Here is a 14,578-nt window from a genome sequence, read left to right as displayed (position 1 = left end):
ACCTGGAGTAACAGGCAAATTTGGCCTTGGAGGACAGAATGAAACAGGGCAAAGGCTGATAGAATTTTGACAAGAGAGCACACTGGTCATAGCAAACACCCTCTTCCAACAACACAAGAGAAGACTCTACACATGTACATCACCAGATGGTCAACACCAAAATCAGATTGATTATATTCTCTGCAGCCAAAGATGGAGAAGCTCTATACAGTCAGCAAAAACAAGACCTGGAGCTGACTGTGACTCAGATTATGAACTCCTTATTGCCAAATTCAGACTTAAACTGAAGAGAGTAGGGATAACCACTAGACCATTCAGGTATGACCTAAATCAAATCCCCTACGATGATACAGTGAAAGTGAGAAATAGATTTAAGGGCCTAGATCTCATAGACAGAGAGCCTGATGAGCTATGGACAGAGGTTCATGACATTGTACAGGAGACAGTGATCAAGACCATCCCTATGGAAAAGAAATGCAAAAAAGCAAAATGGCTGTCTGAGGAGGCCTTACAAATAGCTGTGAAAAGAAGAGAAGTGAAAAGCAAAGAAGAAAAGGAAAGATACACCCATTTGAATGCAGAGTTTCAAAGAATAGCAAGGAGAGATAAGAAAGCCTTCCTCAGCAATCAATGCAAAGAAATAGAGGAAAACAACAGAATGGGAAAGGCTAGAGATCTCTTCAAGAAAATTAGAGATACCAAGGGAACATTTCATGCAAAGATGGGCTCAATAAAGGATAGAAATGGTAGGGACCTAACAGAAGCAGAAGATATTAAGAGGTGGCAAGAATACACAGAAGAACTGTACAAAAAAGATCTTCACGACCCAGATAATAACGGTGTGATCACTCACCTACAGCCAGACATCCTGGAATGTGAAGTCAAGTGGGCCTTAGGAAGCATCACCATGAACAAAGCTAGTGGAGGTGATGGAATTCCAGTTGAGCTATTTCAAATCCTGAAAGATGATGCTGTGAAGGTGCTGCACTCAATATACCAGCAAACTTGGAAAACTCAGCAGTGGCCACAGAACTGGAAAAGGCCAGTTTTCATCCCAATCCCAAAGAAAGACAACGCCAAAGAGTGTCCAAACTACCTCACAATTGCACTCATCTCACACACTAGTAAAGTAATGCTCAAAATTCTCCAAACCAGGCCTCAGCAATACATGAACCGTGAACTTCCAGATGTTCAAGCTGGTTTTAGAAAAGGCAGAGGAGCCAGAGATCAAATTGACAACATCCACTGGATCATCGAAAAAGCAAGAGAATTCCAGAAAAACATCTATTTCTGCTTTATTGACTATGCCAAAGCCTTTGACTGTGTGGATCACAATAAACTGTGGAAAATTCTGAAAGAGATGGGAATACCAGACCACCTGACCTGCCTCTTGAGAAACCTATATGCAGGTCAGGAAGCAATAGGTAGAACTGGACATGGAACAACAGACTGGTTACAAATAGGAAAAGGAGTACATCAAGGCTGTATATTGTCACCTTGCTTATTTAAATTATATGCAGAGTACATCATGAGAAACGCTGGGCTGGAAGAAGCACAAGCTGGAATCATGATTGCTGGGAGAAATATCAATAACCTCAGATATGCAGATGACACCACCCTCATGGCAGAAAGTGAAGAGGAACTAAAAAGCCTCTTGATGAAAGTGAAAGAGGAGAGTGAAAAAGTTGGCTTAAAACTCAACATTCAGAAAACTAAGATCATGGCATCTGGTCCCAACACTTCATGGGAAATAGATGGGGAGACAGTGGAAACAGTGTCAGACTTTGATTTTTTGTGCTCCAAAATCACTGCAGATGGTAACTGCAGCCATGAAATTAAAAGATGTTTACTCCTTGGAAGGAAAGTTATGACCAACCTAGACAGCATATTAAAAAGCAGAGACATTACTTTGTCAACAAAGGTCCATCTAATCAAGGCTATGGTTTTTCCAGTAGTCATGTATGGATGTGAGAGTTGGACCGTGAAGAAAGTTGAGCACTGAAGAATTGATGCTTTTGAACTGTGGTGTTGGAGAAGACTCTTGAGAGTCCCTTGGACTGCAAGGAGATCCAACCAATCCATCCTAAAGGAGATCAGTCCTGGGTGTTCACTGGAAGGACTGATGTTGAAGCTGAAACTCCAATACTTTGGCCACCTGATGCCAAGAACTGACTCATTAGAAAAGACCCTGATGCTGGGAAAGATTGAGGGCAGAAGAAAAGGGGACAACAGAGGATGAGATGGTTGGATGGCATCACTGACTCAATGGACATGAGTTTGGGTAAGCTCCAGGAGTTGGTGATGGACAGGGAGGCCTGGCGTGCTGAGGTTCATGGGGTCACAAAGAGTCACTAAGCGACTCAACTGAACTGAAGGAAGGAAAATGCTTCCTGTAGCCCAAACACCTAGAGATAACTACTGCTAACACTTTATCATCTCTCTTCTAATCTTTTTCTTCTAAAAATTTAATTTAAAATAAAATTTGAAATCAAACCCTGGATACTTATTAGTTTCAGGATTATAGCCCATGTCACTAATTAATCCACAATAATATTATTGGTAATGATTTCATAATAATCCATACCGTGGCTGAACTTCCAGTGTTTTTCATGTCCTAGAACAATTTTTCTCACATTTTTGTTTTAATAAACAACTACATGATAAGCATTTTTAGTAGAGTTTTCTAAAAGTAAGATTAAGAGACAGTAGGGTATGGACATTTGTAAGATTCTTGCTTCTTCCTGGAAAATTCCATTCCAGAAACATCCTCTCCATTTATTTTTCTACCCATATAAAGTACTTGCCTTACCACATTCTGCTTAGCAGTACTTATAATTTCTTAAATTGTGATGAGTTTATTGGGAGTAAATAGTATCTAATTGTGGTTTTAAGTTGCATCCTTTGATTATCTGTAAAGTTGACTCTTTTAGGTTTAATGAAATAACTTTTAAGTGGAGTAAAACTGGTTCCTCTTTTGTGACTTTCCCATTGTTTTAGAGGCAAGTGGTATCTAATTGCTTTTTAGAGTTGTAATCCCTTGATTAGTAAAGCTGGACATTTTTAGGCTGACTAAAATGGTTTTTAAGTGGAGTAACATCAGTTCCTTTGTAACTTCTTTCATTATTTTATGCCTAGTGTGTTACTTTTATAAATAGGAAAAAAATACTGATATAAGACTTTAAAACTTACAGCCTCCCTATGCCTGACTGTAAGGTGGCTGTAGCTACTTCACAGGTGGCTTAGGAGGAGCAATGGCGGGTGACAGGAGGTGGCCCTTGAAGACTTCAAAAGGAAACATAAGTGAGGGCTGCCAGCTTCCTCTTTCTGACTGTCTCTAACTCTCCATTCCTCTCATTTTCATTCACTGCTGTTATACCTGGTCCCTGGATATGGAAAGGATATAGAGGCATCCAGGGTTTCTCAGGGTTGTGGAGGGAGCATAGATTTTTCAGGACTTCCGAAGGCTGATGTGAATATTGTATGAAACACATCAAAGATATCTGATTCCCCTGCCATTTAAATGATTTGAATCAGCCAGTAAATACCATTAATTAAGGATCCTCTCTAGGCTGAGCCTTGAAATAAGCATTACGGGAGGCACTTGGGGTTCAGGCAATAACAGAGAAAGGGAAGTCGTTGCAGAGAGAGGAGACGATGGGGCTGGAAACTGCAATTAGGAGAGTCATTGACTCCACCCCTCCCACATCCCAGGCTTCGTTTCTCAGTGGCAAATGAAACAGGGACTGTAAGAAAACTAGTCCACACAGGGAACTATATTCAATATCCTGTGATAAACCACAATGGAAGAGAATATGAAAAAGTACGTATAACAGAGTCACTGCTTCACAGCGGTAATGAACACAACATTGTAATTTAACTTTACTTCAATAACAAATAAATTCATAAAAGAGAGAACTGGGGACTTCCCTGGTGGTCCAGTGGTTAAGACTGCACTCCCAATGCAGAGGGCCTGGGGTTCGATCCCTGATCAGGGAACCAACATCCCACATACCACAACTAAGCCCTCGAGCTACAACTAGAGACGCCCACAAATGGAAATGAAGACCCAGTGCAGCCAAAATAAAAAAGAGAGAGAGAGAGAGAGAACTAGTCTGTATTATAGCTGTGTGTTGTAATCACAAGATAACTATTTGGAAACACTTAAATTAGATCTCTAGTTCACACCTTATGCCAAAATAAATGCTTTCTAAGAATTTATGATGCTTTTTAAGGCCCACCTGACTTCACATTCCAGGATGTCTGGCTCTAGGTGAGTGATCACACCATTGTGATTATCTGGGTCGTGAAGATCTTTTTTGTACAGTTCTTCTGTGTATTCTTGCCACCTCTTCTTAATATCTTCTGCTTCTGTTAGGTCCCTACAATTTCTGTCCTTTATTGAGCCCATCTTTGCATGAAATGTTCCCTTGGTATCTCTAATTTTCTTGAAGAGATCTCTAGCCTTCCCCATTCTGTTGTTTTCCTCTATTTCTTTGCATTGATTGCTGAGGAAGGCTTTCTTATCTCTCCTTGCTATTCTTTGAAACTCTGCATTCAAATGGGAATATCTTTCCTTTTCTTCTTTGCTTTTCACTTCTCTTCTTTTCAGAGCTGTTTGTAAGGCCTCCTCAGACAGCCATTTTGCTTTTTTGCATTTCTTTTCCATAGGGATGGTCTTGATCACTGTCTCCTGTACAATGTCACGAACCTCCATCCATAGTTCATCAGGCACTCTGTCTACCAGATCTAGTCCCTTAAATCTATTTCTCACTTACACTGCATCATCGTAAGGGATTTGATTTAGGTCATACCTGAATGGTCTAGTGATTTTCCCTACTTTCTTCAATTTAAGTCTGAATTTGGCAATAAGGAGTTCATGATCTGAGCCACAGTCAGTTCCCTGTCTTGTTTGTGCTGACTGTATAGAGTTTCTCCATCTTTGGCTGCAAAGAATATAATCAATCTGATTTCGGCATTGACCATCAATATAGAAAGTATCTAAAACTAAATATAAGAAAGGTTAACACCCCCCAAAGATGAGGGGGGAAGTTCAAGTAAATTCACAAAACAAGAAACACAAGTGGCCACTAAACATAGGAAGAAATGTTAAACTCCTCTTATAAAAAAGAAAAAGCCACATAAAAACGATTGTAAGGGACCATTTTTCACTCATGAAATTGGCAAAGATTGTAATCCCCAGAACTGAGAAAGGTAAAGAGAAGAAGGTTCTCTGTTTCCTGCTGGTAGGAATGTACATTGGTATAATTTTTCTAGGGAACAGAGAGCAAGTTTGCCTACTCTTCAACTCAGCAATTCCACTTTTAGGAATTTACCATCAGGAAACATTGAGTTCTGCAGAAAGGTTTGACTATGAGACTGTTCATTATAATTTATTCTATCATGATTAAAATCAGAGGTGACCTCAGGAAGGTCATTCATGTAATGGACTACAGTGATATCATTAAGAATGAGTCTATTAAATATATATTTAGACATGGAAAAGTGTTCAAGATGTTAAGTAAAAAGTGCAGATTGCAAAACAATAACTTTGATGGGATTGTATTTTGCTTTAAGATATTATATCTATGCATGTAAGTGTCCTTAAAACATTAATAGTGCTTATCTCTGAGTGATGGGATTGCAGGTAAGTTTTACTTTCTTTTTTAATATTTCGATACGTTTTATTGTGGCTCAGCTGGTAAAGAAGAATCCGCTCGCAATGCGGGAGACCAGGGTTCGATCCCTGGGTTGGCAAGATCCCCTGGAGAAGGGAAAGGCAGCCCACTCCAGTATTCTGGCCTGGAGAATTCCATGGACTGTGTAGTCCGTGGGGTCCGACAGGACTGAGCGACTTTCACTTCTCTTCTTCATGACCTTTTTAGAATGAGCGTGGATTGCTTTTCTTAATAAGAAAACATAAAGCTGTTCTCCTATTGGGGTGGGTAAAAAGTGAGTCATTACAATTCCCCTGGGCCAGAAGGGACTGGAAAATGACTCTGTCTGTTTCTCTTCCTCAAGAAGGCCTATTTGATCAGCATCACCTGAGCCCTCAGGAACAGGACTAATCCCTGGGGAGGCGATTTCCGCCTCCAATCCCTTTCTATCCTCGGTTTAGACAGTCACCCGGTCCACATAAGCCCCCTGCTCAATGTTTTCGCTTTTCCTGGGAAACAAAGCTCTTTGCATGCTCTGACTCACTGCCCCCCCCGCCCAGTTGGAGGCCAAGTCACCGGAGCCTCAGACGCAGGTGTCTGGGGTGACACAGCGCGACACGATGCCTCCGGAATAAGGGCAGCCCTTCCGCCTTCCAGGCTGTGAAATGTCAGGCGTGATTAGAAAGGTCACTTGTCCTGACAGCTCTCTATGCTTCCCAGAGAGCAGCCTTCCTGCTGGGAACGTTCTTAATTGTGCTTCCTGTTGTAGGGGGGGGCGGGTGGGGGGGATCCCTGCCTGCTCACTCACTCTCCCTTACAATAAACGAGGCCCTAGCCTCTCCTAGTCCTCCTGGAATGCGGGGGGTGGGGGGGGGGGGATGCCAAGGATTGCAAAACCTAGCAAACACAAAGCAGCTCTCTATTCAAAAGAAAAAAGTGAATTTCTAGGAAGGGATTGCATCGTGGAAGAAGGAAAAACTACATCTTTGGAGAAAAGAAATATGCAGCCTTAGGGTGTGTGTAGAAGTGAAGGAAGAGACAGGTCAGAGAAGAGAAAAGAAGAAACACACCAAAGTGGAGCAAAGAACTGAAACCAGTGCACAAAGCTACAAATACAGACTCTGAAGACTGAAGCGGTCTGCCCTGGAATCTGTATTATACACGCACCCAGGGGACCCAGGCTGTCTCTGCCCCCTGCATCACAGAGGGAACATATTTGAGGGATTGGATACATCAGAGGAATCTAAGGGGTAGAAAGTGAAGGATGTGATGAGATGGGGAGAGGAAGAATTGTCCATAACAAAGGAAAGGGATGTAGTTATATAACCCTCTAGTTTCTAGAGCCCAAGTTTGGCCAGAAGTGGCTTCTGACCCCACCTGATGCGAGTGCTCCCTGAAGCTATAAATCTCTAGTTGTTATCTTTATAGAGGACCTGCACTCCAATGAAACGTTGGCTGGACAACTGCCCTATAGCAGAGCTTCCAACATGGAGGATCCTGTTTAAAAGCAGATTCTGATTCAGTAGTTCTGGGGTGGGGCTTGAGACTCTGATTTCTAGCAAGCTACCAAGTCGCTTCTGGAACACCCTGGGGCTTCTGGAACACCCTGGGTAGCAAGTCCCTAGAGGGCAGTGGCTCTCAATCCAGGTGGCCCAGTGTAATCAACTGATGAGGTTTGGGAAACAGATATATCTGAGCTGCACTTCCAGAGATTAGGATGGAATTGATGTGAGGCATCACCAATTCAGGGCTTCCCATGTGGCTCAGACGGTAAAGCATCTGCCTGCGATGCAGGAAACCCAGGTTTGATCCCTGGGTTGGGAAGATCCACCGGAGAAGGGAATGGCTACTCACTCCAGTATTCTTGTCTGGAGAACCCACGGACAGAGTGGGCCTGGTGGGCTGTAGCCCATGGGGTTGCAAAATGTCAGACACGACTGAGCAACTAACACACAGGTCATCAGTTCAATCCCAGAATTGTGCTGTTTCCTGTGGTAACATCCATCAACCAATTCATGTCAGCCCCGTGAAGGCTGACATCCATTGCTTAGGGCACCCATGGAAGGTCACGGAGCTGGGTAGGGGCCTACAGGGGGCAGCTGGGTAGTATTCCTTCTTCTTCAGTAAGTGCCAATTAGGCAGATGAATATGGAAATCCTGGATGGACACTGGAAAGTTCAGATACAGACTCAGACCCCTGGGCTCAAATATGGCTTCAATTATATTCTACATTTGAGAATAATAATTACAATCATCATAATAATTGTTATAAAAAGCATTTTAAGGTTGACAAAATTCTTTCCCATACATTATGGTACTTGATCTTCAAAACGTCTCTGTGAGGTGAGGCAGATATTACAGGCATTTTAAAGAAGGGACAACTGAGGATTAGCTTTAATGCTGAGAGGCAGGTATCAGGTTCCAACTCGGACCTGTGGAGTCAGAGATTGCATTTTAACAGGGTCTTCAGGCAACTCATGTGCACATTAACCTCTGAGGAACACTGAACACCACCTTCCCCCAATCCCCAGGGCACCTGGGAAGTTAAAGCAGAGGTTCTTAGTTCACTGGAGGGTCTTTTAAAAATGCAGTCTTGGCTCTTGTGAATATGATCTAATTATTCTTGGTCTTGGAATGAAGTCTGAACTAGGAAATATGTTTGAGAGCATTTAGTTTGGTCTTTGGCAAAACACGGATGTGGAAAACCACTTCCATTCAAGCCACCTGTAGTGCTTGTGAGACAGGCAGATTCCTGGGCCACGTCTCAGACCTCCTGAATCAGGAATCTGCATTTCAGCTGGTTCCCTGGATGGCTCTTAGATGTAAGCTGAAAATCACTACCTTATATCTGTGGGAGAGAAGTAGCATCAATATTAAATTGTTATTTTAGGAAGTAGACAGCCTTTTTATTCCTGCTTGCATGCTTGCATGCTCAGTCGCTCAGTCGTGTCCAACTCTTTGTGACCCCATGGGCTGTAGCCCTCCAGGCTCCTCTGTCCATGGAATTTTCCAAGCAGAAATACCGGAGTGGGTTGCCATTTCTTACTCCAGAGAATCTTCCCAACCCAGGGATTGAACCTGTGTCTCCTGCATTTTCTGCAGTGGCAGGTGGATTCTTTACCACTGAGCCTCCAGGGAAGCCCTGCTTGATCAGATCTAAATTATCCATGTTAATATGATGCCTTGATTTATGGAGGGTGTTTTCCCTTCATTGCCTGCAAAGTGTGGGCAGGGCAGAGAGGACCACGCTGCTCTTTGTACATTGCTTTTGTGCAATATATGGGGCTTTGGACAAGTGGAAAATGAGACACTACCAGCCGAAATGAGGTTTCAGGGATTATCAGTGGGTTTTAGTATCTCTATTTTTGTCCCATTGGTTGACAGCATTATTTCCCCATTTTTGTAGATATTTCTAAGGTAGTGGTACTATTATGTGTGCATTTAGCTTTCATTAGGTCTTGTCAAGGAAGTGCATCAGGGGGTTTGGCTCTAAAACATCAAATCCAATTCCTATGGTCACTGAACCCCTTCTCCCATGAGGAACTGCTGGGGCTCTGATGTACATCAGCTTCCTGTTTCTTTTAAAGTAAACTCTTTTTACACTTCCCCACAGGCAGTTAAATAAAGAATATAACCAGGTCATGTGGGGATGGTGTGAAGGAGATGAATGGAAGAGTGGACATACTGCCCCTCCAAAGAATACTGAAATTCCACAGTAGTTTGTGGTGTTGGAAGAGAACAAGCGGAATATATCAACCATTGCTCCAGCTGTCTACACTGAGTAGGTAAAGAAAGCACACGTTAAAATTACCAGAAAAAACTATAAATTTTTGATGAAAGGAATTAAAGAAAGCACAAATAAATAGGAAGACATTCTATGTTCATAGATTGGAATGCTTAATATTGTTAAAATGTCTGTTCTATCCAAAGAAATCTACAGGGCCAATGCAATCTCTATCAAAACCCCAATGGCATTTTTTACAGAAACAGGAGATACAATTTTAAAATTCATATGGAACCACAAAAGACCCTAACTATTTAAAGCAATCGAGAAAAAGAACAAAGCTAGAGGTATCACATTGTGATTTCAAAGTATATTGAAAAGCTACAGTAAGTAAAACAGTATGGTACTAGCATAAAAACAGACATATAGGCCAATGGAACAGGTTGGAGAGCCCCAAAATAACTCATGTATATATGGCCAGCTGATCGTTGGCAAGGGTGCCAAGAATGCACAAGGAGAAAGGATAATCTCTACAACAAACAACATCACAAAAACTGGATATCCACATGCAAAAAGAAAGAAGGAAATTGAACATTTATTTTATGTTATACACAAAAATCAACTCAAAATGGTTTAAAGATTTAAATATCAGGCTTGAAACCATAACATTTCTAGAAGAAAACATATGGGAAAACTTCATGATATTGGGCTTGGCAATAATTTCTTGGATATGAAACCAAAAGTACAGTTAACAAAAGCAAAATTAGGCAAATGGGATTACATCAAACTCCAAAGCTTCAGCAGAGCAAAGGAAACAATCAATAGAGTAAAAGGCAATCTATGAAATGGGAAAAAAGTATTTGCAAACCGAAGTCCTGAAGAAAAGGTTAATATCCAAAATATATAAGGAACTCCTACAATTCAACAGCAAAAAGAAAAAAAAAAAAATAAATCTTTGATTTTAAAAGTGGGTAAAGGATTTAGATAGACATCTTTTTCCAAAGAGGACATACAAATGGCTGACAGGTATATAAAAAGGTGCTCAATATCACCAATATCAGGAAAATACAAATCAAAACCACAATATCACCTTACATCTATTAGGATGGTTATTATTTAAAAAAAAACAAAAGATAAGTTTTAAGGATATGGAAAAATTGGAATCTTTTTGCACTATTGGTCAGAATGTAAACTGGTGCAGTCCTATGGAAAACAGTATGGAATTTCCTCAATAAAGTAAAAGTAGAACTACCATATGATTCAGGAATCCCACTTCTGATATATATCCAAAAGAAATGAAATCTGGATCTTAAAGAGATTTCTGCACTCACATATTAACTGCAGCATCAATCACAATAGCTAAGATATGGAAACAACCTAAACATCCAAAAATGGATGAATGGATAAAGAAGATGTGGCTTATACATAAAATGCAATATTATTCAGCCTTTAGAAAGAAGTAAATCCTGCCACATATGAGAATATGGATGAACTTGAAGAACATTGAAAGTGAAAGTGAAAATCGTTTAGTTGTGTCCGAGTCTTTGCGACCCCATGGACTATACAATCCATGGAATTCTCCAGACCAGAATACTGGAGTGGGTAGCCTTTCCTTTCTCCAGGGGATCTTCTCAATCCAGGGACCGAACCCAGGTCTCCCACATTGCAGGCGGATTCTTTACCAGCTGAGCCACCAGAGAAGTCCAAGAATACTGGAGTGGGTAGCTTATCCCTTCTCCAGTGGATCTTCCCTACCCGGGAATCAAACCGGGGTCTCCTGCATTGCAGGCAGAGTCTTTACCAGCTGAGCTACATGGGAAGCCCTAGTGGAGAACATTAGGCTAGGTGAAATGTCAGTCACAGAAGGACAAATACTGCATGATTTCACTTACGTGAGTATCTAAAATAGTCAAACCAGAGAAGCAGACAGAAGAATGGGGGTTGCCAGGGGCTGGAGAGAGAAGGAAGCAGGGAGTTGCTATTCAGTGGCTATACCATTATTCAAGAGCTATACCATTATTCAAGACTAAGACATTCTAGAGATCTGTACACCGCAGTGTCTATAGCTAACAATACTGTGTTGCACACTTACACATTTGTTAAGAGAATAAGTCTCATGATAAGTGTTCATACTACAATTAAAAAAAAAAAAGATTATCAGGGAAACAAAAGGTTTTTTTGCCAAGTAAACACCACTACTCCTTCCCAGTTGATTTCATCTTTAACTTTTAATTTTATATTGGAGTATAGCTGATGAACGACATTGTGATAGTTTCAGGGGCACAGTAGAAGTGCTCAGCCATACATATACATGTATCCATTCTCCTCCAACTCCCTTCCCATCCAGGCTGCCGCAAAACACTGAGCAGAGTTCCCTGTGCTACACTGTAGGTCCTTGTTGGTTATCCATTTTAAATATCCCAGCTGACTGCAGCTGCAAGCTGTGGAAATGACAGGGTGCTGCCTGTCTGTCCCAGGCTAGTCACTGCTCTAGATGCTAGGCATATAACACTGAGAAAAGTGGACCTTGCTCTCACGTGATTCCCATCCAATGGGAGGAGTGAGACCACACACAAGTACTTTAAAATACACATGTCAGGGGGTCATAGGTGCTATGAAGATGTTTAAATCTGGAAAAGGGATAAAGAGTGATAGAAGCTACTAGAAGGGAGTCCAGGGAGGCCTCTCTTAGCGACAAGAATTCAGTGAGGGAATGAGCTGGGTGAAGACCAGAGGGACCACTGTCTTAGACAGAGGAGTGCACGTTCACAGACCCTGAGGCAGAAGCAGTCTGCTTGAGCAAAAACCACATGAACACCAAAATGAATGAGGAGACTAGCAGGAAGTGAAATCAGAGAGACAGCAAGGACTCCATTACTCAGGACCGGATTTGGAATTAGTTAATGGGAAGCATTTACAACTTGAGAGATTTCCTCCCCAAACTTTAATGATGTGACTAAGAAGAGTCATCAAAACGGATTCTTTAGAGCTGGTTCAAAACAAGACGTTAGAAAAGGGACACGCAAAAATAAAAGTCATCATATTAGGGAGATGGGATTAAGGAATTCATTTTCCTTTTTCAAAAAATAAATTTGTGATTACTGCAATGCTTCCAGAATATAAAATATGTTTTCCTTCAAACATATCTACTACCTCAAGGGCAGGTGATGTTTCCGCATCCCCAGGTCAGGGAACTGCACCCGGTACATGTCGGACACTCATAAATGCTCGCGGACTCAATGAGCTGAACCTCTGGAGAGGAGTTACACATTCCATTTGGAGCAGGAGAGTAAGAAACTCTCCAAGCCCTACCTGAATCAGGTCAATGGAATCCTGGCTTCTGTCCTTCATCCCAGAGTTTTGCTATTTTCAAATTAGCCATGCCTGTGGGGAGTTTAATGGCTGGAGAAGTACAATAATTCTAAGCAAAGAGACTACAGACTTGCTATTAGCCTTTGGGGGAACACAGCCAGCTTGCTGCATGGCTGTTCCTTGACATGCTCATCTCATCTAGAAGCTCATGTAAGTGTATAAGCTGTATCGCCAACCAGTGCCTTGCTTGATTTCTTCTTCATCTCTCTAGCGTGCTGGGTGGTGTCAACCGGCTGTTAAAAAATCTGCTTAGAATTTAGGACCATTGTAAGACACAAAGGTAGATTCAGGGAACACAAGAACTGAATGTTAAACACATCTCTAAATTATGCCAGCTGTTAAGATATTCTCCTGTCCATATTTTCCAGGAAAGAAATAAGAAAGGCAGATGTCACATAGTTACTCTTTTTGGCCCCCACTCCTGTGGGTTCTTAATTTTCCACTTCTCTCATGAGCATTCAGTTTAGTTAATAATAAAAGCATCTACTGATTGAGCTTCTACTATAAGTCAGATTCTCTGGTTAACATTTCAAAGAGCTTAAGTCACTTAACCCTATGAAAAAGATCTTATCACACCCATTTTACAGACTGAAGTAACCGAGGCCAGAAGACATTCAAACATTTGCCCAGAGCCACACAGCCTGCAGGTGGGTAACCCAGGTGTAAAGTCTTGTTGTTCAGTTGCTAAGTCGTGTCCAACTCTTTCACAACCCCATGAACTGTAGCCCACCAGGCTCTTCTGTCCAAGGGATTTCCCAGAGAAGAATACTGGAGTAGGCTGCCATTTCTTTCTCCAGGCGATTGTCCTGAACCCAGGGATCAAACCCACGTCTTCTGCATGGGCAGGCAGATTCTTTACCGCTGAGCCACCAGGGAAGCCTGCAACACACAGCCAGCAACTGGGCAATCCAGGTGTAAAATCTAGGTCTACCTAATTGCAAAATCCCTGATTTTTTTTTATCACCACACTATGTATCCTCTCAGGGCAGATAAGGATGCATAGAGGAGTCTCTTTTCCTTTAAGTAAGATTTTGAAAACCTCACAAGTTAGATAAGAGCAGAGAGGAATGGTTATGTTGGAATGCCAGAGCTGTGTACACAGTTCAAAGATAAGAGTGTTCATTTAGCCTAGGAAATGGGCTTCCTGGTGCTTGTAGGAGGGCTTAACTCCTCAGTCATAACTCTGAGGCTTCCCACAATCTGTACTACTTCCCATCCATTCACTCATTCATTCAAACAAATATATAATTAAATACCCTCCATGTGCCAGGCAACCAGGATACAATGGCAAATACAAATAGTGTTCCCCATTTGTATTTGTATTTGACTCTATCCATCATCTATCTATCTTCATAACTACAGCATTATCCAAAATAAATGTTAAATCCCAGTGGTGGTAAGTCCATGGCAAGAGAGCTAAGAAGTGCTATAAGAGGCAAATACAAAGGGATTGGACTGTCCTTGAGGAAGTGATGCTTGAGACAAGATATGAATGATGGCTAGGAATTAAGTGGGCAAAGAGAGGAGGGAAGTTGCTAATAGAATTATCCAGCCATTCCTGTCCTCTCTCACTCTCTTCTTGCCATAGCAGAAACCTGAATCCTGTGAAATGGAGATGGGGCAGTACAGGAAATAGATCCTTCAGGTCTTGTTCCTCCAGGGAATGTAGCCCTGGGAACACTGAAAGTTATATTCATTGAGGAAAAAGAAGAGGCAAGATAACTCATGATACAAGCCAGAACAGAAACAGTGCTATTTCATCCTCTGATCTGTCTTCTGGACTGCCTGATGACACTGCTCATCAGAGAGGGGGCTGCCACTGTCCCAC

General features: G+C 41.7%; 1 protein-coding gene and 1 non-coding gene across 2 annotated transcripts in view; one reads left to right on the top strand and one right to left on the bottom strand.

The window, feature by feature from the left end:
- MARCHF4 (membrane associated ring-CH-type finger 4) overlaps positions 1 to 14,578 on the bottom strand; it is a 116,392-nt gene that overhangs the window by 61,206 nt on the left and 40,608 nt on the right. The window lies entirely within an intron of this gene.
- TRNAR-GCG lies at positions 7,407 to 7,478 on the top strand. Its single transcript has one exon. It is a non-coding gene; the product is annotated as a tRNA-Arg (tRNA).

This window comes from Cervus elaphus, chromosome 8 (assembly GCF_910594005.1).
Source record: "Cervus elaphus chromosome 8, mCerEla1.1, whole genome shotgun sequence".
In the NCBI taxonomy this organism is placed as follows: domain Eukaryota; kingdom Metazoa; phylum Chordata; class Mammalia; order Artiodactyla; family Cervidae; genus Cervus; species Cervus elaphus.
This window is presented reverse-complemented; position numbering and strand designations above follow the sequence as displayed.